Source organism: Eretmochelys imbricata, chromosome 4 (genome assembly GCF_965152235.1).
Source record: "Eretmochelys imbricata isolate rEreImb1 chromosome 4, rEreImb1.hap1, whole genome shotgun sequence".
Classification (NCBI taxonomy): domain Eukaryota; kingdom Metazoa; phylum Chordata; order Testudines; family Cheloniidae; genus Eretmochelys; species Eretmochelys imbricata.
In genome coordinates, this window is record NC_135575.1 from 89364564 (window position 1) to 89390621 (window position 26058).

General features: G+C 42.3%; 1 protein-coding gene across 2 annotated transcripts in view; it reads right to left on the reverse strand.

Annotated features, from left to right (window-relative positions):
- Positions 1 to 26058, reverse strand: part of TUSC3 (tumor suppressor candidate 3) — a 282259-nt gene that overhangs the window by 112027 nt on the left and 144174 nt on the right. The gene's annotated exons all lie outside the window — the stretch shown is intronic.

Genomic DNA, 26058 nt, shown 5'->3' on the forward strand with positions numbered 1-26058 from the left:
GACAAAGGTGTAAAGCCAGATAATTCTATATTTAATTCACTGGGCCTAATTTTCTTTTGGGCACTGAAACTGAATATGTTTGTTTCGCTGGGCATGTTAATTTTAAATTGATGACTCCTTACACGTCCAAACAAAACAGTTGCAACTATTAAAAGCTTAGGCTAGGATTTTCAGAAGTGTTCAGTGATGGCATAACTCTGCTTACAGTGAAGTCAATGGTAGAAACTCCCATTGACTCCAATGGGATCAGATTCAGACGAAAACCTAGAGCTTTAGAAAATTGCACATCTAATAGTTTTATACATATAATGTATAATATATATAATGATTGTACACAAAGAATGTGCATGTCGCTAGGAAAGCATCAGGTTCCTTGATCATGAGATGCTGTTCCAAGAAGGACTGCTGAGCAGAGATTGGGGCCAACTAGCCAGGAATGGGAAGAATCTCTCTGAAACAGACTGGCTAATCCAGTCAGGGAGGCATTAAATAAGTTTGATGGGAGCAGGAAAACAAAGCCCACAGGAAAGTCCAGACTATGGAGATCTGGGTGAAGAGTCAGAGTCTGGGGAAGGAACATGGACAATCCTAGTGGGAAAAGGAAAGACAATATGGAGGGGAATATTGTGGGGAAATCTAATGAACATCTTTGATGCTGTATACTAATGCAAGAAGTATGGGGAATAAACAGGAAGAACTAGAAATACTAGCAAATAATCAGAATTACAACATAATTGGCATCATAGATATTGGGTGGGATAATTCACATGGGTAAAATATTGGTATAGAAGGATATAACTTGTTCAGGAAGGACAGGCAGAGAATTAACGGAGGAGGTGTTGCCTTATATATCAAGGATATATACACCTGCACGAGATAGAAGTGGGAGGCAGACCTGTTGAAAGTCTCTGGGTAAGGAGAAAAGGGGTAAAAAACCAAGAGTGAGGTCATGTAGCGATCTACAATAGACCACCTAACCTAACGAAGACGAAGATGTAGATAAGGTTTTATTTAAACAACTAACAAAATCATCCAAAGCAGAGGACTTGGTGGTGATGGGGCAATTCAGCTACCCAGACATGTGTTGGGAAAATAAAATGGCAGGGCACAGATTATCTAACAAGTTCTTGGAATGTATTACAGACAACTTTTTATTACAGAAAGCGACTAGGTCACAGCCTGTCCTAGATTTGATTCTAACAAATAGGGAGACGACCCTGGCTTAACCAGGAGATTTTCAATCACTGAAACTCAAAAGAGAATCATATAAAAAGTGGAAACTAGGTCAAATTATGAAGGTTTGGTATTAAAAAAAAAACATGTGAATGTAGGAACAAAATTCGAAAAGTCAAGGCACAAAACAAGATTAAACTAACTAGAGGCATAACGGGTAACAAGAAAACATTTTACAAATACATTGGAAGCAAAAGGAAGACAGAGGAGGCCCATTACTCAATGAAAAAGGAAAGACAATAACAGAAAATGCAGCAATGGCCAAGTGTTAAATGCTCTTTTTGTGTCAGCTTTTCACCAAAAAGGTTAGCAGTGATCTGACTACTAAGGGTATATCTACAATACCCACCGGATCGGTGGGTCGTGATCGATCTATCGGTGATCGATTTATCGCATCTAGTGTAGACACAATAAATCGACCCCCGATCACTCTGCTGTCGAACCCTGTACTCCACCATGCCGAGAGGCAGAGCGGAGTCAATGGGGGAGCGGCGGCAGTCGATCTCACGCCGTGAGGACATTAGGTAAGTCAACCTAAGATACCCAACTTCAGCTACAAGAATAGCGTAGCTGAAATTGACGTATCTGAGGTTGATTCCCCCCCACCCCCCAGCCAGTGTAGACCAGGCCTAACATAGCGAACATCAGTGCAAATGGGGTAGGCTCTGAGACTAAACTAGGGAAAGAACAAGTTAAGAATTACTTGGACAACCTGGATGTCTTGAAGTCAGCAGGCCCTAATGAAATACACCCTAGAATACTTAAGCAACTGGATGAAGAGATCTCTTAGCCATTAGCGATTATCTTTGAAAACTTATGAAGGATGAGAGAGATCCCAGAGGGCTGGAAAGGGGCAAATATAGTATCTAGCTATAAGAGGGGAATAAGGATAACCCAGGGAATTACAGACAAGTCAAATTAACTTTGGTACCTGGAAAGATAATGGAGCAACTACTCAAACAATCAATTTGTAAGCACCTAGAAGATAATAAGGGGATAAGTAACAGTCAACATGGATTTGTCAAGAACAAATCATGTCAAACCAACCTAATATCCTTCTTTGACACCTAACAAGCCTTGTGGGTGGGGGGAATCAATACATGTGCTATATCTTGACTTTAGTAAGGCCTTTGATACTATCTCCCATGAGCAGTCTCATAAACAAACTTCGGAAATATAGCCTAGACAAACCTACTATAAAGCGAGTGCACAACTGGTTTGAAAACCACACTCCGAGAATAGTTATCAATGATTCACAGTCAACCTGAAGTGGCATAATGAGTGGAGTCCCACAGGGATCTGTCCTGGCTCTGGTTCTATTCAATATCTTCATAAATGCTTGGCATAATAGCAGAGAGTACACTTATAAAGTTTGTGGACAATACCAAGCTGGGAGGGGTTGCAAGCACTTTGGAGGACAGGATTAGACTTCAAAATGGTCATGACAAACTGGAGAAATGGTCCGAAATATATAGGATGAAATTCAATAAGGACAAATGCAAAGTACTCCACTTAGAAAGTAATAATTAATCACACAAATACAAAATGAGAAATAAATACATAGAAGGGAGTACTGCAGAAAAGGATCTGGGAGTTATTGTTGATCACAAACTAAATATGAGTCAATGATGTAATACTGCTGAAAAAAGTGCACATCATTCTCAGGTGTAGAAGCAGCAGGAGCAAGACACAAGTAGTAATTCTTCCACTCTACTCAGCACTGACAAGGCCTCAACTAGAGTATTGTATCCAGTTCTGGAAACCACACTTTGGGAAAGATGTGGACAAATAAAATGAAGTCCAGAGGAGAGCAACAAAAATGACTGAAGGTCTAGAAAACATGACCTTGAGGAAAGATTGAAAAAACCTGTGTTTGTTTAGTCTGGAGAAGAGAAGACTGAGTATGGACACGATAATAGTCTTCAAGTATGTAAAATATTGTTATAAAGAATAGAGTGATAAATTGTTCTCTTTAACCACTGAGGACAGGACAGAAGTAATGGGCTTAAATTTCAGCAAGAAAAATTTAGGTTAGATATTAGGACAAAATTCCTGACAGGGTAGTTAAGCGCTGTAACAAATTATCTAGGGAGGTTGTAGAATCTCCATCATTGGAGATTTTTAAGAACAGTTTAGACAAAACCCCAAGGGACTCGACTAGATGACTTATCAAGATCCCTTCCAATGCTACATTTCTATGATTCCATGTCAGCAGAAGGGGCTCATTGTAAATTTCTTAATACTCTTAGGCCCAGTCTACACTAAAAAATTATGTCAGTATAACTGTAGTGCTCAGGGTTGTGGAAATTCACACCTCTGAGCAAAGTAGTTATACTGTGTGACAGATTGTAACCTCTGGGGTAGTGTTTGGGAGCTGCGCCCCTTTAACCTCCGAGCTGGGCTGGCCTTTCCTACACTGCTCTTTTGGTGACTCACAGCCTCTTCAGGACCTGTAGTCACCCAACATGACAGCAGCTGGCATCGAACACCTAAACTGAGTGACCCAAGTGCCTTACTCAAAGACAGGCAGGAGACAACAGCCAATTTCCCAGCTCCTCTACCCTGCACCCTTGCTGGAGTAAAAAAAAAAATTATACTGTCTTACACTGCACAGGAATCTGTACAAAGTAAGCTCATTAATATATGGTTCACCTTCCCCTCAATGTGGGAAGGGTATGCAATAGCCTTTGCTCACAGAGCTGAGATTCTCCCCAGACACTTCACTTAAATGCACACTGTGTTGGATAAAACACAAAAACAAGTTTATTAACTACAAAAAAAAGACAGATTTTAAGTGATAAGTGATAGCAAACAGATCAAAGCAGATTGCCTAGTAAATAAACAAAAGAGCAAACTAAGCCTAAGATATTACGGAGACTGGATATGAATTAGCAATTTTTCACCCTGACTGACGATACAAGCAGGCTTGCACATTCTAAAAGCACAAGCTGTATTTGCTTTGCAGCTTGGGCTCCCCACCTCATTCCAAGTCCTTTTCTTTCAGAACTTCTCTCAGGTGTTGAGTTTTGGGGGAGTGAAGAACAACCAAAGATGTCCCTATATAAGCTGTTCCATATGGCGGGAACCCTTTGTTTCAAACTTGCTTCCCAGACCAGTTTATGGAAAAATACAGGTACCCAAAATGGAGTCCAGTGTCATGTAGTTGTTTACATGCCTTTGCAGAGTCATAGCAGCCATTACGTACAGGCTGTCTGAAGCATTCTTAGGAAGGCTTGCCAGGAAGGGATTAAGCTTCTTCTATGGCCTATTGGTTTTTTTTCCTAATGGCCCATTGCCCTGAATAGTCCTTCACAACCAGCCATCAAGGCTGGAAGCATTTTGCCTAGTGGGTGCCATGTTTGAAATACAGATACAACAGATACATAGTCAATATTTATAACTTCAGATACAAAAATGATACATGCATACATGTAGAATAGTCATATTCAGCAAATCATAACATTCCAATGGCACCTTACATGACTCATCTTGTACAAAATGCATCATAATTACGCCATAATCATATCATACTATTACTATGACGAATATGAGGTGTACTGTCACATACTGACCTAACTTCTAGTGTTGAAAGTGCTATGTCAATGGAAGGGCTTCTCCTGTTGACATAGCTGCTGCCTCTCAGGGAGATGGAGAACCTACACTGACAGGAGAAGCTCTCCCATCGGTGTGGGTACCGTCTTCACTAAGTGCTACAGCAGCACAGCTGCAACGTAATAGTGCTGTAAGTGTACATAAGCCCTTAGAAAAATATACAATTTTTCTTCAAGTCACCTCAGTCTCTTACCTAATACAACAGATTTTGAGGAAAGTGCTTAGCATACATGTTTGGTTCCTGGTTTATGCAATGCCATGAAAAGAGATACCACCACAAAAGTTCCTGAAAGAAAGCTCCATCCCTATTTTCAGAAATAATTAGTCTCCTATGGAACTTTGATTAACTTGCCTGTGACAAAGAACTATGGTGGAGTCTGCAGAAAAATGAAATCCCCCATAGGAAGGGACTTGTGAAGTTATGCTTGGAATCCAAGAAAAAAGTAATAACGTACATTACTTCTTGCTGAAGGCAATGCTTCAGAATCTACAGAATAAAAATCATTGTCATATCAGTAATCACTGACACTATATAAAAAGAGAAAAAGAAGATAATCCAAGGTGCAGTTCTGGACTACCAAGAAAACAGAGCAATAGAAAGGGAAAAATTCTAGTCTAAACATGTCTCCTATGTTCTCAGTATGGACATTCCACGCAGGACCTAAATATTGTGATAGACCCAGACCAGTTGAGTACAACAGAGTAACAGAAGGCAGATATACTGGCCACTGGATTAGCAGTTTTCTGTTCCCTGACTGACCAGAACAGGGGCTGCTCCAGTCTAATGAGAACACCTGACTCCAATTAACTTGCAAAGAGTCAGGTGAGGCCATTAAGTTAATGTGAACACCTGACTCTAATTAAGGTCCTTCTGATACTATAAAAGGGCTCACTCCAGTCAGGCTGAGGAGAGCCAGGGGAAAGGAAGTGCAGCTGAAGGGCTGAGTAATGAAGACACCCTCAAGCCATCGGTAAGGGTGAAGAAGAGAGAAGCAGGAGAGCTGTGGGCAAGTGGCCCAGGGAAACGTAGCAACTCTGGCAGTGAAAGGTCAGCTGCCAACAGCTGCAGCCATTAGGGTCCCTGGGCCGGAACACCACAACCCGCCACTACAGAAACACCTCCTGGGAGGGGAAGATAGGCCCCTGTCAGGACAGGAGGCTAAACTATTATGGAATGAGCCCGTAGGGACAACAAAGACTGAGGGAGTTCTCTCACCAACCTCCTTGCTGGCTTATGATGAAAAGGGCTCAGTAGACTGTAATCCTGGCTCTAGAGGAGAGAAGGGCTATGTGGAGGGTCACAGTGAGCCTCTGAGGCTAGCATGAAGCGCGGGACTCACAGGGACAAGTTTGGAGCTCTGCCACAATAGGTATAGCTTGGCTGAATGACAATGATTAAATAAGAGGACATAATAACATTCTACGAGAATTAAAGCAGCAAGCTCAACAAGGAATTCGATCCCCCCCCACTGACTTCAGTGGTGCTACTCACAGTACTTAAAGTTAAAAACATGCAGGATCAGGGCCTTAAAATAAAAGACTGGTTTAGGGGAGTCACACCAGAACATAATAGGTTCCTACGACACACATTAAGAATGTTTAGCAAAAATTTGGCTCTTACTTATTTTGGCTGAGTAATCTTAGGTATGTGAAAGACTTTTTCATATATTTTATCAAAATGTAGATATACATTGATATCAAATGAAAGTTTTTGGCCATTAGTGTAGAAAGAGATAAAGTCCTAACAGGACTTAATCCAGTTGCCGATGCTCAGCACCTCTCTATATCAGATGTTGAAGTAATGGGGGTAATATGCTTCTATGGCTGGAGAAAGAGAATCAACAGTTATTTTCATGTCTTGCTAATGCAACCTGCCAAGGGATTTCTATTGTGATTCCGCTGATGAGTCATGCAGGAGCTAGCAGATGTTTTTAAGCCATGAAGATAACAAGGAAGTTGAGATTGAAGATAAGAGCACAAAAGGGAGGCAAGAAAGACATAGGAGGACAGAATAATTAAATTTATATAGAGTAAAATAGTTTTATATTTTACATTTTTCTGAACAAATCTCTCAACTGAAAGCTATACCACAGATCTCTAGTGCTTATTAACTCTGTTATATAAATACAGACATATACCTCCTAACCATGTAGTAATTTCCAACAGAAAGAAGTCCATAAAGTAGTTTGTTCTTCAAGTGTAGACCAACTTATTCCCAGTAACTGAACTAAAATTTATTAATATTAATAAAATGCTGGTTCCTCCAAAAGGCCCCTCTCAATAATGAAATCTACATTTCAATGCACTATGATCTGGATCAACCATTCCCATGGCCGTCCTCCTAGCCTGCCCACTTTTCCCCTGGTATGCCCAGTTTCCACCCCCTCCCTCAGGGTATGTCTACACTATGAAATTAGGTCGAATTTATAGAAGTCGTTTTTTTAGAAATCGGTTTTATATATTCAAGTGTGTGTCCCCACAGAAAATGCTCTAAGTGCAGTAAGTGCATTAACTCAGCGGAGTGCTTCCACAGTACCGAGGCAAGTGTTGACTTCCGGAGTGTTGCACTGTGGGTAGCTATCCCACAGTTCCCGCAATCTCCGCTGCCCATTGGAATTCTGGGTTGAGATCCCAATGCCTGATGGGGCTAAAACATTGTCGCGGGTGGTTCTGGGTACCTATCGTCAGGACCCCGTTCCCTCCCTCCCTCCGTGAAAGCAGCAACAGACAATCGTTTCATGCCTTTTTTCCTTGAGTTACCTGTGAAGATGCCATACCACGGCAAGCATGGAGCCCGCTCAGGTAACCATCACCGTATATCTCCTGGGTGCTGGCAGACGTGGTACTGCATTGCTACACAGCAGCAGCAACCCCTTGCCTTGTGGCAGCAGATGGTGCAGTAGAACTGGTAGCCGTCATCGTCATGTCCGAGATGCTCCTGGCCAGGTCGGCCAGGAGCGCCTGGGCAGATATGGGTGCAGGGACTACATTAGAAGTGACTTGACCAGGTCATTCTCTTTAGTCCTGCAGTCAGTCCTATTGAACCATCTTATGGTGAGCAGGCGGGCGATACAGATTGCTAGCAGTCCTACTGTACCATCTTCTGCCAGGCAGGCAAGAGATGAGGATGGGTAGCAGTCCTACTGCACCACCTTCTGCCGAGCAGCCATGAGATGTGGATGGCTTGCAGTCCTTCTGCACCGTCTGCTGCCAGCCAAAGATGTAAAAGATAGATGGAGTGGATCAAAACAAGAAATAGACCAGATTTGTTTTGTACTCATTTGCTTCCCCACCTCCCCCGTCTAGGGGACTCATTCCTCTAGGTCACACTGCAGTCACTCACAGAGAAGGTGCAGTGAGGTAAATCTAGCCATGTATCAATCAAAGGCCAGACCAACCTGCTTGTTCCAATAAGAACAATTACTTAGGTGCACCAATTCTTATTGGAACCCTCCGTGAAGTCCTGCCTGAAATACTCATTGATGTAAAGCCACCCCCTTTGTTGATTTTAATTCCCTGTAAGCCAACCCTGTAAGCCATGTTATCAGTCGCCCCTCCCTCGGTCAGAGCAACGGCAGACAATCGTTCCGCGCCTTTTTTCTGTGCTGACGCCATACCAAGGCAAGCATGGAGGCCGCTCAGCTCATTTTGGCAATTAGGAGCACATTAAACACCACACGCATTATCCAGCAGTATATGCAGCACCAAAACCTGGCAGAGTGATACCGGGTGAGGAGGCGATGTCAGCACGGTCACGTGAGTGATCAGGACATGGACACAGATTTCTCTCAAAGCACGGGCCCTGCCAATGCATGCATCATGGTGCTAATGGGGCAGGTTCATGCTGTGGAACGCCGATTCTGGGCTCGGGAAACAAGCACAGACTGGTGGGACTGCATAGTGTTGCAGGTCTGGGACGATTCCCAGTGGCTGCGAAACTTTCGCATGCGTAAGGGCACTTTCATGGAACTTTGTGACTTGCTTTCCCCTGCCCTGAAGCGCATGAATACCAAGATGAGAGCAGCCCTCACAGTTGAGAAGCAAGTGGCGACAGCCCTGTGGAAGCTTGCAATGCCAGACAGCTACCAGTCAGTCGGGAATCAATTTGGAGTGGGCAAATCTACTGTGGGGGCTGCTGTGATGCAAGTAGCCCACGCAATCAAAGATCTGCTGATATCAAGGGTAGTGACCCTGGGAAATGTGCAGGTCATAGTGGATGGCTTTGCTGCAATGGGATTCCCTAACTGTGGTGGGGCCATAGACGGAATCCATATCCCTATCTTGGCACCAGAGCACCAAGCTGGCGAGTACATAAACCACAAGGGGTACTTTTCAATTGTGCTGCAAGCTCTGTTGGATCACAAGGGACGTTTCACCAGCATCAACGTGGGATGGCCGGGAAAGGTACATGACGCTCGCATCTTCAGGAACTCTGGTCTCTTTCAAATGCTGCAGGAAGGGACTTTATTTCCAGACCAGAAAATAGCTGTTGGGGATGTTGAAATGCCTATAGTTATCCTTGGGGACCCAGACTACCCCTTAATGCCATGGCTCATGAAGCCGTACACAGGCAGTTTGGACAGTAGTCAGGAGCTGTTCAACTACAGGTTGAGCAAGTGCAGAATGGTGGTAGAATGTGCATTTGGATGTTTAAAGGCGCGCTGGCGCAGTTTACTGACTCGCTTAGACCTAGGTGAAACCAATATTCCCACTGTTATTACTGCTTGCTGTGCGCTCCCAATATCTGTGAGAGTAAGGGGGAGACGTTTATGGCGGGGTGGGAGGTTGAGGCAAATCGCCTGGCTGCTGGTTACGTGCAGCCAGACACCAGGGCGGTTAGAAGAGCACAGGAGGGCGCAGTACGCATCAGAGAAGCTTTGAAAACCAGTTTCATGACTGGACAGGCTACGGTGTGAAAGTTCTGTTTGTTTCTCCTTGATTAACCCCCCCCCCCGCATCCCTTGGTTCACTCTACTTCCCTGTAAGCTAACCACCCTCCCCTCCTCCCTTCGATGACCGCTTGCAGAGGCAATAAAGTCATTGTTGCTTCACATTCATGCATTCTTTATTCATTCATCACACAAATAGGGGGATGACTACAAAGGTAGCCCAGGAGGGGTGATGGAGGACGGAAGGAAAATGCCACACAGCACTTCAAAAGTTTACAACTTTAAAATTTATTGAATGCCAGCCTTCTGTTTTTTGGGCAATCCTCTGTGGTGGAGTGGCTGGTTGGCCAGAGGCCCCCCCACTGCGTTCTTGGGCGTCTGGGTGAGGAGGCTATGGAACTTGGGGAGGAGGGCGGTTGGTTACACAGGGGCTATAGTGGCAGTCTGCGCTTCAGCTGCCTTTGCTGCAGCTCAACCATAGACTGGAGCATACTGGTTTGATCCTCCAGCAGCCTCAGCATTGAATCCTGCCTCCTCTCGTCACGCTGCCACCACATTTGACCTTCAGCCCTGTCTTCAGCCCGCCACTTACTCTCTTCAGCCCGCCACCTCTCCTTCCGGTCATTTTGTGCTTTCCTGCACTCTGACATTATTTGCCTCCACGCATTCGTCTGTGCTCTGTCACTGTGGGAGGACAGCATGAGCTCAGAGAACATTTCATCACGAGTGCGTTTTTTTTTCTTTCTAATCTTCACTAGCCTCTGGGAAGGAGAAGATCCTGTGATCATTGAAACACATGCAGCTGGTGGAGAAAGAAAAGGGACAGCGGTATTTAAAAAGACACATTTTATAAAACAGTGGCTACACTCTTTCAGGGTAAACCTTGCTGTTAACATTACATACATAGCACATGTGCTTTCGTTACAAGGTTGCATTTTGCCTCCCCCCACCGCGTGGCTACCCCCTCAACCCTCCCCCCTCCCCGTGGCTAACAACGGGGAACATTTCTGTTCAGCCACAGGCAAACAGCCAGCAGGAACGGGCACCTCTGAGTGTCCCCTGAAGAAAAGCACCCTATTTCAACCAGGTGACCATGAATGATATCTCACTCTCCTGAGGATAACACAGAGAGATAAAGAACGGATGTTGTTTGAACGCCAGCAAACATACACTGCAATGCTTTGTTGTACAATGATTCCCAAGTACGTGTTACTGGCATGGGGTGGTAAAGTGTCCTACCATGGAGGACTCAATAAGGCTGCCCTCCCCAGAAACCTTTTGCAAAGGCTTTGGGAGTACATCCAGGAGAGCCGCGAATGCCAGGGCAAATTAATCCTTTCACATGCTTGCTTTTAAACCATGTATAGTATTTTAAAAGGTACACTCACCGGAGGTCCCTTCTCTGCCTGCCAGGTCCAGGAGGCAGCCTTGGGTGGGTTCGGGGGTACTGGCTCCAGGTCCAGGGTGAGAAACAGTTCCTGGCTGTCGGGAAAACCGGTTTCTCCACTTGCATGCTGTGAGCTATCTACAACCTCCTCCTCCTCCTCCTCCTCATCTTCGTCCCCAAAACCTGCTTCCGTGTTCCCTCCATCTCCATTGAAGGAGTCAAACAACATGGCTGGGGTAGTGGTGGCTGAACCCCCTAAAATGGCATGCAGCTCATCATAGAAGCGGCATGTTTGGGGCTCTGACCCGGAGCGGCCGTTCGCCTCTCTGGTTTTCTGGTAGGCTTGCCTCAGCTCCTTAAGTTTCACGCGGCACTGCTTCGGGTCCCTGTTATGGCCTCTGTCCTTCATGCCCTGGGAGATTTTGACAAAGGTTTTGGCATTTCGAAAACTGGAACGGAGTTCTGATAGCACGGATTCCTCTCCCCATACAGTGATCGGATCCCGTACCTCCCGTTCAGTCCATGCTGGAGCTCTTTTGCGATTCTGGGACTCCATCATGGTCACCTCTGCTGATGAGCTCTGCATGGTCACCTACAGATTGCCACGCTGGCCAAACAGGAAATGAGATTCAAAAGTTCGCGGTTCTTTTCCTGTCTACCTGGCCAGCACATCTGAGTTGAGAGTGCTGTCCAGAGCGGTCACAATGGAGCACTTTGGGATAGCTCCTGGAGGCAAATACCGTCGAATTGTGTCCACAGTACCCCAAATTCGACCTAAAGTCCTAGTGTAGACCAGGGCTTAGTGTGTATCCAGGCCTTTAGAATACCCTCTATGGGGTCCAAATGAGGAAGAAGGTGGTGCATGCAGGATGGAGAAGAGTCACTCAAGGGGGATCCACTCCCTGAAGATTCCAATGGCAGAATGTGCATGTTTTGTTTCTTTTCACCTGTTTTATTTCCAGTTAAAATTAAAATTTATTCTTTCTTAATAAAAACTAATTTGACACAGTACTGGGTTTCATTTGAGACTGAATGATTCAAAATGTTTCTTTGTTACCCAGCAAGGACCGAATCTGACAAATAACCAGGTAAGATGACCCACAGTCTGGTACAGACTACGTAAAGTCTCACTTTACAGACAATTTCTCGTGAAAAAAGGATGCAAAGTCTACAAATATAAATCTTGGCAAAAAGCATTATTGAGTGGTCAAATCCAGAATTTTGAAATAATTAAGTCTTGTAGCCTTGAAATATGTACACAAAAATTAGGCAGCATGGGGCTATTATACAACATCAGAAACAATGCAATAAGGGTCATGAATCTCAGGAGCACATCTAGTAGAATTCTGTACAAGACTACCAGCTCTTCTTTCTGTATAGAATAAAATATCACTTTTCCTTCACATATAAATAGGAGCCACCTTTTGTCTTTCCAAGCAGGGAATTTTGGCTTGCACAGGAAAGCCATGGCAACTTAAAATTTGACTCCAGTGTTAGCATGTCTAGAATACTTGACAACACCCAGGATGCTTAATGTGCTTATCCTATTGAATAAGTAGTTTTAATCATTCATCTATAAATCTGAAGAAATGAGTGAAAAATCTGATAAACATAAAAGTAAGCATAAAATGAGATTTCACTGTGAAACTGCATCATAGAAATTTGAGATGGAAAAGACATTTAGATCATCTGGTCCCTTATCAATGTAGCTTTGTTTTCTACAGGATATTTTCTAGGGCTTTTTGTCCAGTCTAAAGATTTAAATGTCCCAAAAGTCAGGACTTCCACCACTTCCCTTAACTGACCATTCAATATTCGTATGGATCTCACTTTCAGTATTTTTTTCCTTGATATTCAAGCTCATTTTGCCCTTTATATTCATTTCATTACTGCCATAACCAATGTGTCACTAAATTCTCTTTATCATTGGCATTTATATGCTTCAAAACTTTGTAATATATACAAACAGAATACTATATTCCAAGCACACTCTTAATGTTTATACATATTATACATTTATATTTTATACTTCTGATTATGTAGCTCCAAATCACATTGGCCTCTTTTTGTTTCTATATGTCTGTACAATCTGGCAGATAGGTTTGTTTGAAAATCCTAAGGGTTTATCTAATTTGCTCCCACTATCATCTCTAGGTCTGTGCCAGAATTATAGCTTTCCAGGTTTCTCCCTCCCACTAAATAACACAGAAGTTTGTGATTTGTCTTACACATTTATATTTGTATTCTCGTCCATCTGTGGAACAATTTGTATGCAAAATGTCTGCCTCCTGTGCATCTTAGGAGCTCTGTCAAAATGGAATCATGACAGTTTGGCAAGAGGAGAAGGAGAACTCGTCAGGGTGGGCTGTTTTTCCCTTGAGTGCTATAAGAGCTGGTCAGCTGGTAATGTACCTACACTAAGCTCCAACAGACCTGGAACTCTGCTTTGGAAAATGTTTCCCAGGTGCAGCCTTAGGCCTAGCCCTACCCATTTTGGACTCTCAGGAGCCTCTCCTCCCCTACTTCTTTTCACTTACTGCTTGCTACATGACACTTAAGGAAGAAAAGAAGCTTAGACCCTAGTTGTGGCAGCAGACAGCTGAGACACTGGGGAGCTTTGCAGGCTGAGCTAGTTTGGTCTGTGATAGGAAGAAGGTTTGTAGCAGAAGCAGGCTGTTAGGGATTGTAAGGAGAGTTTCTCTTCTATTCTTGCCCCCCCCACACACATATTTTTGGGGTTTTGCCATATAATTTAGGCCTGATGTGACACTTTGTACAAGAGGCGTCGGCTACGTTTAACAAGTAGCACTGTAAAAAGTACCAGCTATCTATGAGGTTATTAAAAACTGCCATAGGCTTGAAAGACCAATTTCTGTGCCTTTTGAAGTTAATTAAAATTCTTGTGTGCTTACACAATGCAAAGTAAGTCACTAGAATCCCCTAGAAGGTTAAGAACAAACAGAATACTGGAGATATTGGTGCCATCAGTAGCACAGGAATAATAAAAATTAATGATGCATTCATGAACTTTGAGAAATACAAGTTTTAATAACATTTGTCTATTTTTAAAAGGTAATAATTTAAATCAAGGGGTGACTCAGATGCATCAAGGTATTATCTAATTTCTTCTATATTCAGTAATTTAGCAACTCATTTTACAACTATTCTTTTCCCAGAAAAGCCATCAGTTCTATTCAGCTCAAATTTGCCTCTGTGGCTTATGGAAGCTATAAAAGCTATACCGTTGCAAGGGCTGTACTCAATTTCTAAGTAGTAGTTAACCACTCATAAGTGGCCTAAGCAGAGGACAGACAGTTCAAGGCCAGAGAGCTGTGGTGCACAAGCAAAGGGCAGCTCATTTACAGTGTATGAGCTCTTCTACCAGCACTTCATAAGGTATGTCTACACTGCAATGTAAGATCGGGCTCACACTCAGGCTCAAGCTTTACCCCCCTTCCATCCACACACAAATCATGCTAACCCAGGGTTGGACCCAGGGTCCCAAGAACCCTGCAGGCAAGCAAGGTATATGCCCAGGTCAAGTCCTGCCCCAAGGTTCGAGCCCTATCACTGTGCAGCGAAGACAGCCCTGCTTGACTCAGTTCCTGGGAGTCCTGCAAAATGTATCCTACAATCCCATGGGCCAACTTCCTTTGTCCTCTTTATCCCCAGAATCTTAAATCTACTCTGTTGAAAAAGGAAGCAACCACTCTTAGTGTACTGCAGCCGCTCAGTGAGTCAGCATTAACCCCTCCATTGTCTTCTGACCACTGAGCTACAAACGCCATCAGAGAGCCTTCTGTGTTTGCAATGGAGATTGAACAGAAAAAGCCTTTTGCAAATTGTGCTGCTTCATGGTCATGAGAGCACAGCCCGATCTCTAGTGCAAGGCCAGCAAAACTGTGGACTTTACTAGGAGTACTAGAAATGACCATGCATACTAGCAACTAATGAAGCTGGAAGTTTTGCAAATTTACTGGACCGGTGACCAGTGTAGGGAGCAGATTAAGGGGCTCAAAACTGAGTACCAGAAAACCAGCAGAGGAACTGACGTGAGCCAGCAGCAGAGGATTCTGGGTCCATACCCGGAGGAGCTGATCTAACACCCCCCTCCCCAAGGAAAGACACAGATTTTTGCTAGGGTCATTGTAGTTTCTTAAACAACATGATATTATTATTCCTGTAGATAGATGCCTCTGTAACCACTTACAGTATATTGAGCTTCCTGGAAACAGTGAACTCTGTGAGTGTGTTTGGGGAAATGTGTTGCTTCATAAATCTAGTCCATTTCAGTTACAGATAGTCCATGCAGTCAAGAGGTGACAAAATCATTTGTTCCAAATATGAGTATGGTTTGAAATTTTGTCCAGCAATGTGCTGAGGGCGAGGAGGAGGAAGTCTTTGGATTTCAACATGTTTACATGTAGTCATAACAGGGTAAGCCATGTAGAAGCTAACACATCATCCTGTTGAATCCCTCATGACTTCTGACCCAATCCTGGGTGCTGACAGCTGAGTGCTGATAACTTTTGCTAAAGCAGGAACTCTAGATAGACAGTCATATTTTGGGGAAGGGCATATTTCCATGGGCCACCTTGGTAGCTGACCATACCACACCACTCATAGTTATGCTGTTTGGTCACTATACGTTTGAATTCTTCACCTGCATACCCTGCAGGTTTCCCACCAGCAGCTTCGAATAACATCTCCCTTTGCCAGTTGGGCATCACAAGCACCGTGATGTCCTCCAAAATGTGGAAGGCTTGAAATTGTACAAAAAGCTTTTGTAGCAGTGCCACGGACAGAAGTTTCTCCCAGCTCTGTTCCCCAAACCTAAGTAGTTTTGCAGTCTTCTAAAATAAAAAAAAGCAGCTTTGCATTTTTTAAACTTACCATTGTGCCTGCAATTCTTTCATTGCGATTAACCAGGCTGTGTCCAGGGAGCATCTGTGTTCTGTGGCATCCTTCTTACAATATATTAAAGTTCAGTTTGTAAAAGTATCATTTTATGTCCTTGAAATTCCACAAATATTTTTTTCTGTGTTGCTGAAGTAAGCTATTTGAGACAATAACCCTCTGTGTTTTGTCCTGTTCCAGGCCCCTCAACCTTTGCTGGCTGCAGTACCTCCTCAGCTTGCCCACTCTGTAGCAGAAATGGGCCATTGTAGCTTCATGGACTGTTCCAAGAGGAAGTGTTTCCATGATGAATTTATGGTTGAAGTTTTGGAGAGGGCCAACAAGCAGATCCAGTACCAAAGACAGAGGGACAGCATGCTGCAAGGCAACAGGAAAGCTCAGGTTGGCTGCACAGCGTGAGGACAGGGTTTCAGCATGGGAGCAGAAATTTACCTCATAGTTCTGGAAACAGGAATGGTGCGTAAGAGAGGGGGACAGAGCTCAGCAGAAAGACCTGTTTGAGTGGCTCAGATCACTAATGACTACACCAGTAACAGCTCCTGCTGCATCTCTCACAACACAGCTTGACTCCCCTGTGTGCTACCCTGTGTGGCAGTCCAGAAGCAGCTTGGAAGGCTCAATGGCTGGGTGGCCCATGCAATTGGGCCCCATGAGTGGCTGGGCAGGGCAGCTTTGCTCCCCATGCAGCCCTCCATATTGACCTCCCTCCTGCAGTGCCACATACATGGCAAATGGGGAAAAGAAGGGAAAGGAAAACAGGCAGAGCCAAGCGGTGCCTCCCCATATTGGGGTGTCACAAGCTAAAGGGGAGGATTCGTGACCTCCACACATGTCTCCTCTCTGCCCCGTCCTGGGCCTGCTGCTGGGGGGCACTTGACCCTGCATGCCTCCCTGACGCATTGTCTCTGAGAACAGTTGGCCTGGGGACATGCCATGGTAGGGGGCATGTGTCTTGTCCATGGTTTCACTGTTTTCACTTGTTCATGCACTTTGGGTTTTTATTTATTTATGTTTTTATTTTCTGTAAGGTTCCATTGTTACTGGGGTTTTGGTGTGGTAATGGCCTGCCTGGGAATGGGCGAACATTGTACTTTTCTCATACATATTTATAAATGAAGTTCTTTATTTAATCAAGAAAATGTATTTCTCTGACTGCTTCACATCATATGATGTGTATTCAAAATAATAAAGGTAAACACATGATCAGGAACAATTAGGAATCCTTACACAAAGCCTATCCCTCAATATATTTACCTATAGCAATTCATACTTTATTCACAGTAAGTATTGATGTAAGGAAGTGATTAACTTCCCAACCCTTATTTCGTAAGTGGCCATGCCATTCTTAAGTACATTGCATGGCACAAAAACTGCCACACACATCCCCAAGCACCCTACTCCTCCCCACAGTCACTGAGTTCCCAGACCCCCATAAACACATTCATAAAAGGTACTATTTCCCTTCTTCCATTGAGCCATGCAAGTCCATAATGAGGGAGCACAAAGCATCCCTGTCTCCTGTTGCTTGGGCGCATCCAGCTCCAGGTGTGTAGGTGCACTTTGTGGCTGAGCGTGTCCATTCAGAGGCCACTCACTGTCATAGGTCCATTCAGGGGGGAAATGGCTCACCTCTGGCTTCACAAACATTGTGAAGAACACAGCAAGCCATAGTGATTCAGACAGCACTGATGACACTGGCATCCAAATAGGTCTGTAAACATCTCAAATGGGATTTCAATCTGCCAAAAGCACATTCAACAATAATTCTGCACCTGTTGAGAGTGTAATTAAAACATCTTATGCCAGGGCCTCTAAAATCAGGGCACGGCTTTAAAACAAAGGCAAAAGGCGGAATGTGGGGTCCCCCAGAATAATGGTGGGGACAGTAACTTCATTTATGACAATGTCATTTGGTGGGAACAGTATCCCAGCTTGTCCATGTATGAAGACTCTTGATCAGAGGAAAACCCTGGCATTATGAACTTTTTCAGTGCAACCTACGGAGATGTTAATAAATTACACTCTGTGGTCCTCGAGGGCCTGCATAACAATGGAGTAGCACCCTTGCAGTTTCTGTGCTCCTTGAGGAGGGCAAACTATGGGCACACAAGTTCCATCAATGGTCCCAGAGCAGTTTGGAAACCCCATTCTCTCAAAGCCAGCAATTACTTCAGGCATATCTTTTATGTCTGCCACCTTGAGACACACCACACCTCCATGACCACTTTATCCACAGTTGACTTTCCAACACCAAACTGATCTGCAACAGCTTCCAGATGGCTATAGCATGGCTTATGGACTGGAAGGGGTGGCCTCATGCTTGTGTCTTTATGCTGAAGGGTCAGGACAAGCTGTTCAAAAATCTCCAGAAATTTAACTTTCTTCATGCAAAAGTTCTAGACACACTGTTGGTCATTCCAGGTGTGCGTGATGCTGGATCCCACCAGTCTATGTTTGTGGCCCTGCTCCAGAGCATGGTCTACATAAGGGGCATCGGAGACTGTACCAAGTATATTGAGAAGCATCATCCAGTTTCTGTATTTCTCTTCCTCTGCCTTCTCCTCCTCCTGCTCCCTCATAAGCTATGCCTGGTGGATCAGAAAATGCTGCTGAACTGTCCATCAGCATCTCGCAGAAGCTCTACCCATTCCCTGAGACAGGAAAGAACACACAAGCAAGATAATTCCAGAAAGTGCCTTCTCCATGTTTCCGGCTCTGGTAGCTGTCATTGCCAAAAAATGACTGCTCGACAGAATGTGTTGGAAGGCTGTTGAAATTTCCTGTAATGTGCAGAGTGGACACTCTGGTTTTCCCGCACTGCACCACAGTCAAAGGGATAGAGTGAACACATTTCAGGTGGGCGCTAGGGAGTCTGGGATATGACTCAGCTCTGAGTATTGCAGTGTGGATGCCAGAGCCCCAGGTTCAAGTTCAGGTTAGAAAATTCTTAATTTAGGGTTAAAACTCAGTGTAAACACTCAAGCCCTGGATTCTCATACCCAAGGTAAGTTGACTCAAGTTCCTCTGACCAATGGCTTACATTGCACTATAGACAACCTTAGTGGCTCTGAAAGTCCTTCAGTGTGCCAGGCAATGTTTTATTAAAAACTATGGTCATGTTTTATTTTTTGGCATTTGCTGGTTGTCACTGGAATTACTAATTTCTGTGTTGTTGTTTCCCCCACTCTCCCCTAACTGAAATGTTAAGGAAAAATCCTACTTATTTGTCCTTCTCCAATTAAAACAAAAAGATGTGAGAAAGAAAAGCAAAACATGGAGTGGTTGTAGGTGTATACAGTGATTAACAACAAACAAATCAAATCAAATATAATTGAGACTTCTGATAACAAGCCACTCAACTTCTACTGAGCCAGAACGTGCAAACACTATGTGCTAATAAACAAAATAAGGCACATATAATTATGTTCTACTGTTATTCTAAAATGATAGTGCTTCTTAAATTAAGACAAGACAAAGATTTTAGGCCAAATTCTGCTCCGATACACAAAGTGAAAATCCAGATGACCTTTGTAAGTGACAACAGAACATGTCCCTATGTCCTTCCATTATGAAGGATAATCCAGCACAGATGTAAAACAAAAATATGTATTTTTTCCTCTTTTTAGTTTTATACACTGGTGATCTGGATAACTCTGAATAGGCAAAGCCAGCATCTCAGACTACCTCCCTACTTACTGTTAGAAACCATACAAACCAGGAGATCACTTTCACACATCCCACCCCCTCCAGAGTAGGTTAAGAAAAAAGTTTAACTCCTTTAATGCAATTTTTCACACTGGAAAGATCTAACTAATGCAATACTTTTAAGTCTGTGTAGTATAAAAACGGCTTCAAAGAAGGATATGATTTGGTGTGAAGAATAATTTAAATGTTCTTAAAAAAAACCTCACACGCATCACAACAAAAGACCCAACAAATCACAAATTCACATGTCTCCTCTTTGAAGATACTACTGGATTGGAGAAAGCATTTTCAAAAGGCAGTATGAAAAACTATTAGCTATTTTTTTTATTTGAGCATAGTTGCAAAAACTAAGGTTTGAAATTAGCTCCATTCCTTCTTCAGCTCTGCATCAGTTTCAAAAAGGGCTGCCAATGGTGACTAGGCATAACTGTCAAATTTCCCATCTCAAGTGAGAGCCTTCTGCAGATGTTATATCTGTTGCCAGGTTGCCCCAAATAAATTAGCTTTTAAATGTCCTAAAGAGAAAAATGTGCACGAGACAGACTACTTTTGAAAGTGTTTACTAATTATTTATATGCTTCATAACTGCTTCAGCAGTTCTCTAAGGATGATTTAGGCATGACTCACCACATTTATCTAGACACTGTCTATTGCCATCTTAACATTCCCTTTTCAAGGCCTTTTATGAAAAAGTAGTTGACTATTTTAATATTAAGCACCAATTAAAAATACCAGGATGCATAACTACAATGCACTTTAAGATGTAGATATATCATTAGTATTTATATAGAACCTAAAGTGTGCTAGGCATTTACAGAACATAGACAAGAACTTGTACCTGCCCTAGAGAGCTTGCAACCCAAGGTCTTAGTCCTGCAAAAGGATCTGCTAATGTAGAAACTTATGTTCATGTGGAGTTCTATTGAAGTCAAAGGGATCCCAGGCAACTGTATGTATCTGTGCTGAAAGATCCCATTGCAGGATGGAGATTTATGTTTAGATACAGCATAGAACAAACAAACAAAACCAGTAAAAAGTAATTTGAATGGGATAAGGAAGAAGAGACTGAGCTGTCACCTCAATCATTTTTGTCTTCATCAATGTGTTAGCTACACATGTAAAACTGATTGTCATTAGATACAGTATTAGTGGTGTGCATTACTCAACTATATCCTGTCATATGTTGTTGCTTATATGTACGTAATTACATACTTGGCTTGACAAATTCACTCACCCAGGCAAGTCATAAGCCACGATGTTTTTCATGTTTGACTATCAAAATATGATTAAGAAAAATAAAATTTACAGTTCTTATGATTGCAAAGTTTACTTTGTAAGGCTGCTGTAAGGGGGGGAAGTGGTCCCCTTTACTCTTTTCCCCCCCTCAAGCCTATTCTACAAGGACTATGGGGAGGAGAGGGGTTTCTGGTACTCTTTCACATGCCTGGTATCCATCTTTGGTCCTCCTCTTCTGTGAATATATCCAATATTTGACTCTGCTACTGATCATAGCTTTGCCAAGCAGCAGCTGGATAAAATTAACCAGATTCTTGTCAGAGTCATGGCTGCCAAAAGGATTAGGAATATCAATAATAAAATTTAGAAAAGTCTTGTTCAATTCACTTTTTACTACTTAGCAAAGCTATCAATGGAAGGAGAATCATGGTAACTGTCTTTCTACAAAAAGAAAAGGAGTACTTGTGGCACCTTAGAGACTAACATATTTATTTGAGCATAAGCTTTTGTGAGCTACAGCTCACTTCATCGGAGCTGTAGCTCACGAAAGCTTATGCTCAAATAAATTTGTTAGTCTCTAAGGTGCCACAAATACTCCTTTTCTTTTTGTGAATAGAGACTAACACGGCTGCTACTCTGAAACCTGTCTTTCTACAGACTCAGGAAGATTGCAATGTTTACCATTTCACATTTGGATTTGATCCTGTCTCATGGGACTGAAATGACAAAAGCCCTTAGGGTTAAGCACAACTAGGAACCTGTCTATGATATAATTTATACCCATGTGAGTGAAGACTACTAAATCAGGATCAGAATTTAAGTGTGGACAATCACTAGTAGGATTACCATGTAGCCATTTCAAGAAACATTTTTTTCTTTAGACTTTTAAACTTCCTTAATCTTGTCCATTCTCTAAGAGCACCCAGGTTAAAAAATGGATTTTATTTATGTTTTGAAATACTAGCTTTCCATGGTACTGGACTAACTCTCTGTTTCAACTACAGACTTTCAACCATAATGACACAATAACTGCACATTTATGGAGTAAAACAAAACAAAAATTCAAGCTGGTGGTGTGTGTGTACAGAACACTGGCATAGGAAATTAGAATTAAATATATCACTGACTCCAGAAAGAGACTGTCTGACACAGTAAATTTAACATGGAAGCTGCCAAGCTGTCCTGCAATGGCTCAAGAGCATGCGTATCAACCTCAGGGAAGACTATTAAGAAGCAGAGCAAAAACCCCAAATTGGTTGTTAGTTTTATACTTATATTTCACCAACCAAATACCAAGTGTAAGGCCACTATAACGGCCTTAACGTGGAGTCACAGACAGCCCTCTTGGGTACTCCTATCTGTCTTGCCACCCAGGTAAGCCTACTTCTGTGACTTCGTAATAGATGGTCCCTTACACCACAAATCACAGCAATATTGAGGTTACTTCCAGTCCTAAGAGACTAGTCGCTTACCCCAGGTCAATTGCACCTTAGATCTCAGACCAAAGATAATGCTTGTAGCCAATCAAGTAGGAAAAGGAGTCAAGAGAGATAGTCACAGGGTTAAAGCAGGTAAACATATATACACAAATGAGTTACGATCTTAAGTTTCAAAAACTAATTGTAGCTTCTATAATAAGCAAACACTATATGTCCTTTAGGGCTAAACCAGCTTAGCAACTGAGGATCCCTTGTTTATGCCTAAAAACCTTCTTATTAGGGGTTTTTATTCCCTTCCCACCCCTCATCCCCACCCCCATGTGCTCTCAACTGTGAACTCTGCCGATGGGAGGAATTCACTTGTATGACTTCTCTTCATGGGGGAAAAAGAGCCAAACAACAAAGTCTTTTATTCTCTTTAATGTTTCACAGTAGTCTGTCTGGGTTGATAGGCCTTCCTCATTGGCCAGGACATAAAACCTTCTGTTGGAGACCAACTCTTTACACTAGTTAATATCTTTCTCTGATCTGGTGATTTACAGTCGCAGAGGCTTACAATACAGATGCTTAAATATTACCTTACAACGTGGATCACATATTTTATAAGTGAGATTAATGCATGCGGCAACTCACAAACATCCCATAAAGTTTAAACACTAAACACATTCTTATAATTTTAATACCTGCTTTAACAATACTAACATACATGTGAGCCAGACTGATTCCAGCTATGTATTTGTCCATGTTCAGTTGAGACATGAGAGATTTGGCATGAGCTGGTGCTTTGTCTGACAGTGTCACAGAAGCATTTAGTCCATTAAAAAGATTGCACATGCTTATGGTTCAAGTTCTAAACCGAAAAATAGTTATTGCATATTGCTGTCTTGTAAAACTTTCTGCCACGGTGTGAATTAGAATCTACTTTCTTAAAGACCTATTTTTGTTGTGCTGTTACAGTAGGCCAATAATTCAAGTACTCCTTGTTGAGGAATTTAATTAACTGCGATTGCAATTCGGCTGCAGTGCCTCAGAAATTTAGGCTCCCTGATTAGCATACCTAAAATAATTATTTTAATAAAAATGGTGGCAATATAGAAATAGCACACATGAAATTAGTACAAAATACAGTAAGCCCAATTTTCTTTGGTAGAAAAGGAGTTAGAATTGGGGACTGGAGCTTAGGATGCCTCAGATGAAATTCTGGCCCCACAGAAGTGAGCTGGAGTTTTGCCATTAACTTCAATGGAACCAGAATTTTACCCCTAGATTCTGTTCCCATTTCAGCCATTATCTCTCTTTACAATGAAGCACAAAGGGTTGTCCCGAGTTGAAAACGAGACCCCTTCAGTTACTACACCCTATTCCTTGCTAAAATATGTGGGGAGGGCTATAATCACTTTTTCCTTTTTAAGAATGTATGTATGTACATATTTATGGTTTTCTGTCCCCTGTTTCAGTAAAACAGACCTGTCTGGAAAGGGAACTTGAAGTTACTTATCAGCAACCATAATTCAAGGATGAGGCCTCTGTATATTCATACTTCTGGGATCGAGGAATTTGCACTGAGAATTTGCTTTAAGACCTTGCTACATCATCTCTATATAAATGAATACTACAAAGGTCCTCTAGTGACCTAATGTTCCAGAGATGCTGCGCAACTTCAGCTCCCATTTTTGACTGATTCAATGGAAGCTGCTGATGCTTAGTGACTCTGAAAATTAAGCAATAGGTGTCTGCCTCTCAAATTTTTCCCCTGCCAATATTTGTGCCACTGTTTGGGAAGGAAAGAAGTTAGACTTTTGGGAGAGCAGTTACCAACATGCTCTACTTATTGTTTTCCATCCTCACTTGCTGGGTCATAACTAAAATTGAGATTATAAACTATTTGTGGCAGAGACTCTTTTCTGCCAAGCCTCCTATAGCCTTTTGGGCACTATCAAATTATAAATCAATGAACCATAATAAAGCGTGAGAGGTAAAACAAAATTGTTTGTTAATTTCCTTGATGTCTTAGAATACGGTAATCTAAATCAGCTCACTGGTTCTGTTTCAGTTTTCTCTCAAAAGCTAATTTTATCTAAGCATCTAATTTTCTACTCTTTCTTATGTTGAAAACAGATTTTTTAAAGTAAGGAGTTATTCAGCTATTTGTAAACATAATTTTAGCCCTTTCTTCATTTATTAAGAGATCTTCTTTCTTTGGATCATTTTCTCATTCATATATTTATAAAAACCTTTTTATTCCCCTTAGCCTTATTATAAAGTTACTCATTCCATCTCCACATTAACTGCTAAAGCTTACCACCACGGCCTTGACATTTTTTTTTTAAAAGTTGCTGCAATACAATGGCAATAATGGCCACTTGAAACCTTTGCAATATTTTCGCTTAAAATATAACTCTACTAACCCAAGTTAAGAACATAAGAGCTGCTATACTGGGTCAAACCATGGTTCATCTTGCCCAGTATCTTGCCCATACAAGAGCTTAAGGGAAGCATACAAAACAGAGCATGAGGTACACAGGCTGATTTCAGAGATGGGTTACATACTACAATTAGTAGCTCTGCAATTTCAAATTGGAGTTCCTCCAGAACTCTTGGGTGAATACCATCTGGACACTGTGACTTATTAAAGTTTAATTTATCCATTTGTTCTAAAACCTCTTCTATTGACGCATCAATTTAGGACAGTACTTTAGATTTTTTGCCCAAAAAGAAATGCTCTAATGTGGGTGTCTCCCCCACACCCTCTGCAGTGAAGACCAATGCAAGTAATTCATTTAGCTGGTCTGTAATGACTTGCCTTCCTTGGGACCTCCTTTGTCATTAGTGGCCCCACTTCTTGCTTAACAGGCTTCCTGCTTCTGATATACTTTAAATATTTTTTGTTAGGTTTTGTTTCTTTAATAAGTTGCTTCTCATATTCTTTCTTGGCCTACCTTATTATACTTAACCTGCCAAAGTTTTTGCTCCTTCCTATTTTCGGCATTAGGATTTGACTTCCAAATTTTAAGGGACTCCTTTTTACCTCTAGCAGCCTCTATTTCTCTGCTGTTTAACTATTGTGACATTATTTTGGTACCCCTACTTGTTTCTGTAATTTAGTCTGGGTCACTGTTATGTTTTTTCAAGTGGTCTCCATACTGCCTGCAGGCATTTTACTCTTGTGACTGCTCCTTTTAATACCCGTGTAACTAGTGTCCTCATTTTTGTGTCATTTCCCTTTTTTTGAAGTTAAATGTTACTGTGCTGGGCAGGGTTTTGGTGTGTGTTTTACTCCCTCCAAAGACACTAAATTTAATTTGATTATGGTCACTATTACCAGACAGTTCAGCTATAGTTACATCATGTACCAGTTCCTGTGCTCCATTTACAACTAAATCATGAATTGCCTCTCTCCCCTTGGGGGTTCCAAGACTAGCAACTCCAAGAAGCAGTCGTTTATGGTGTCTAGAAATTTCTCTGTACCACACCCTAAGGTGACATATATTCAGTTAATATGAGGATCGTTGAAATCACCCATTATCATTGAGTTTTCTGGTTTTGTAGCCTATCTAACCTCCCTTAACATTTCACAATCATTGTCACCATCGTTGTCAGGTGATCAGTAGCATATTTCACCAACAACACTGGAGTTAAT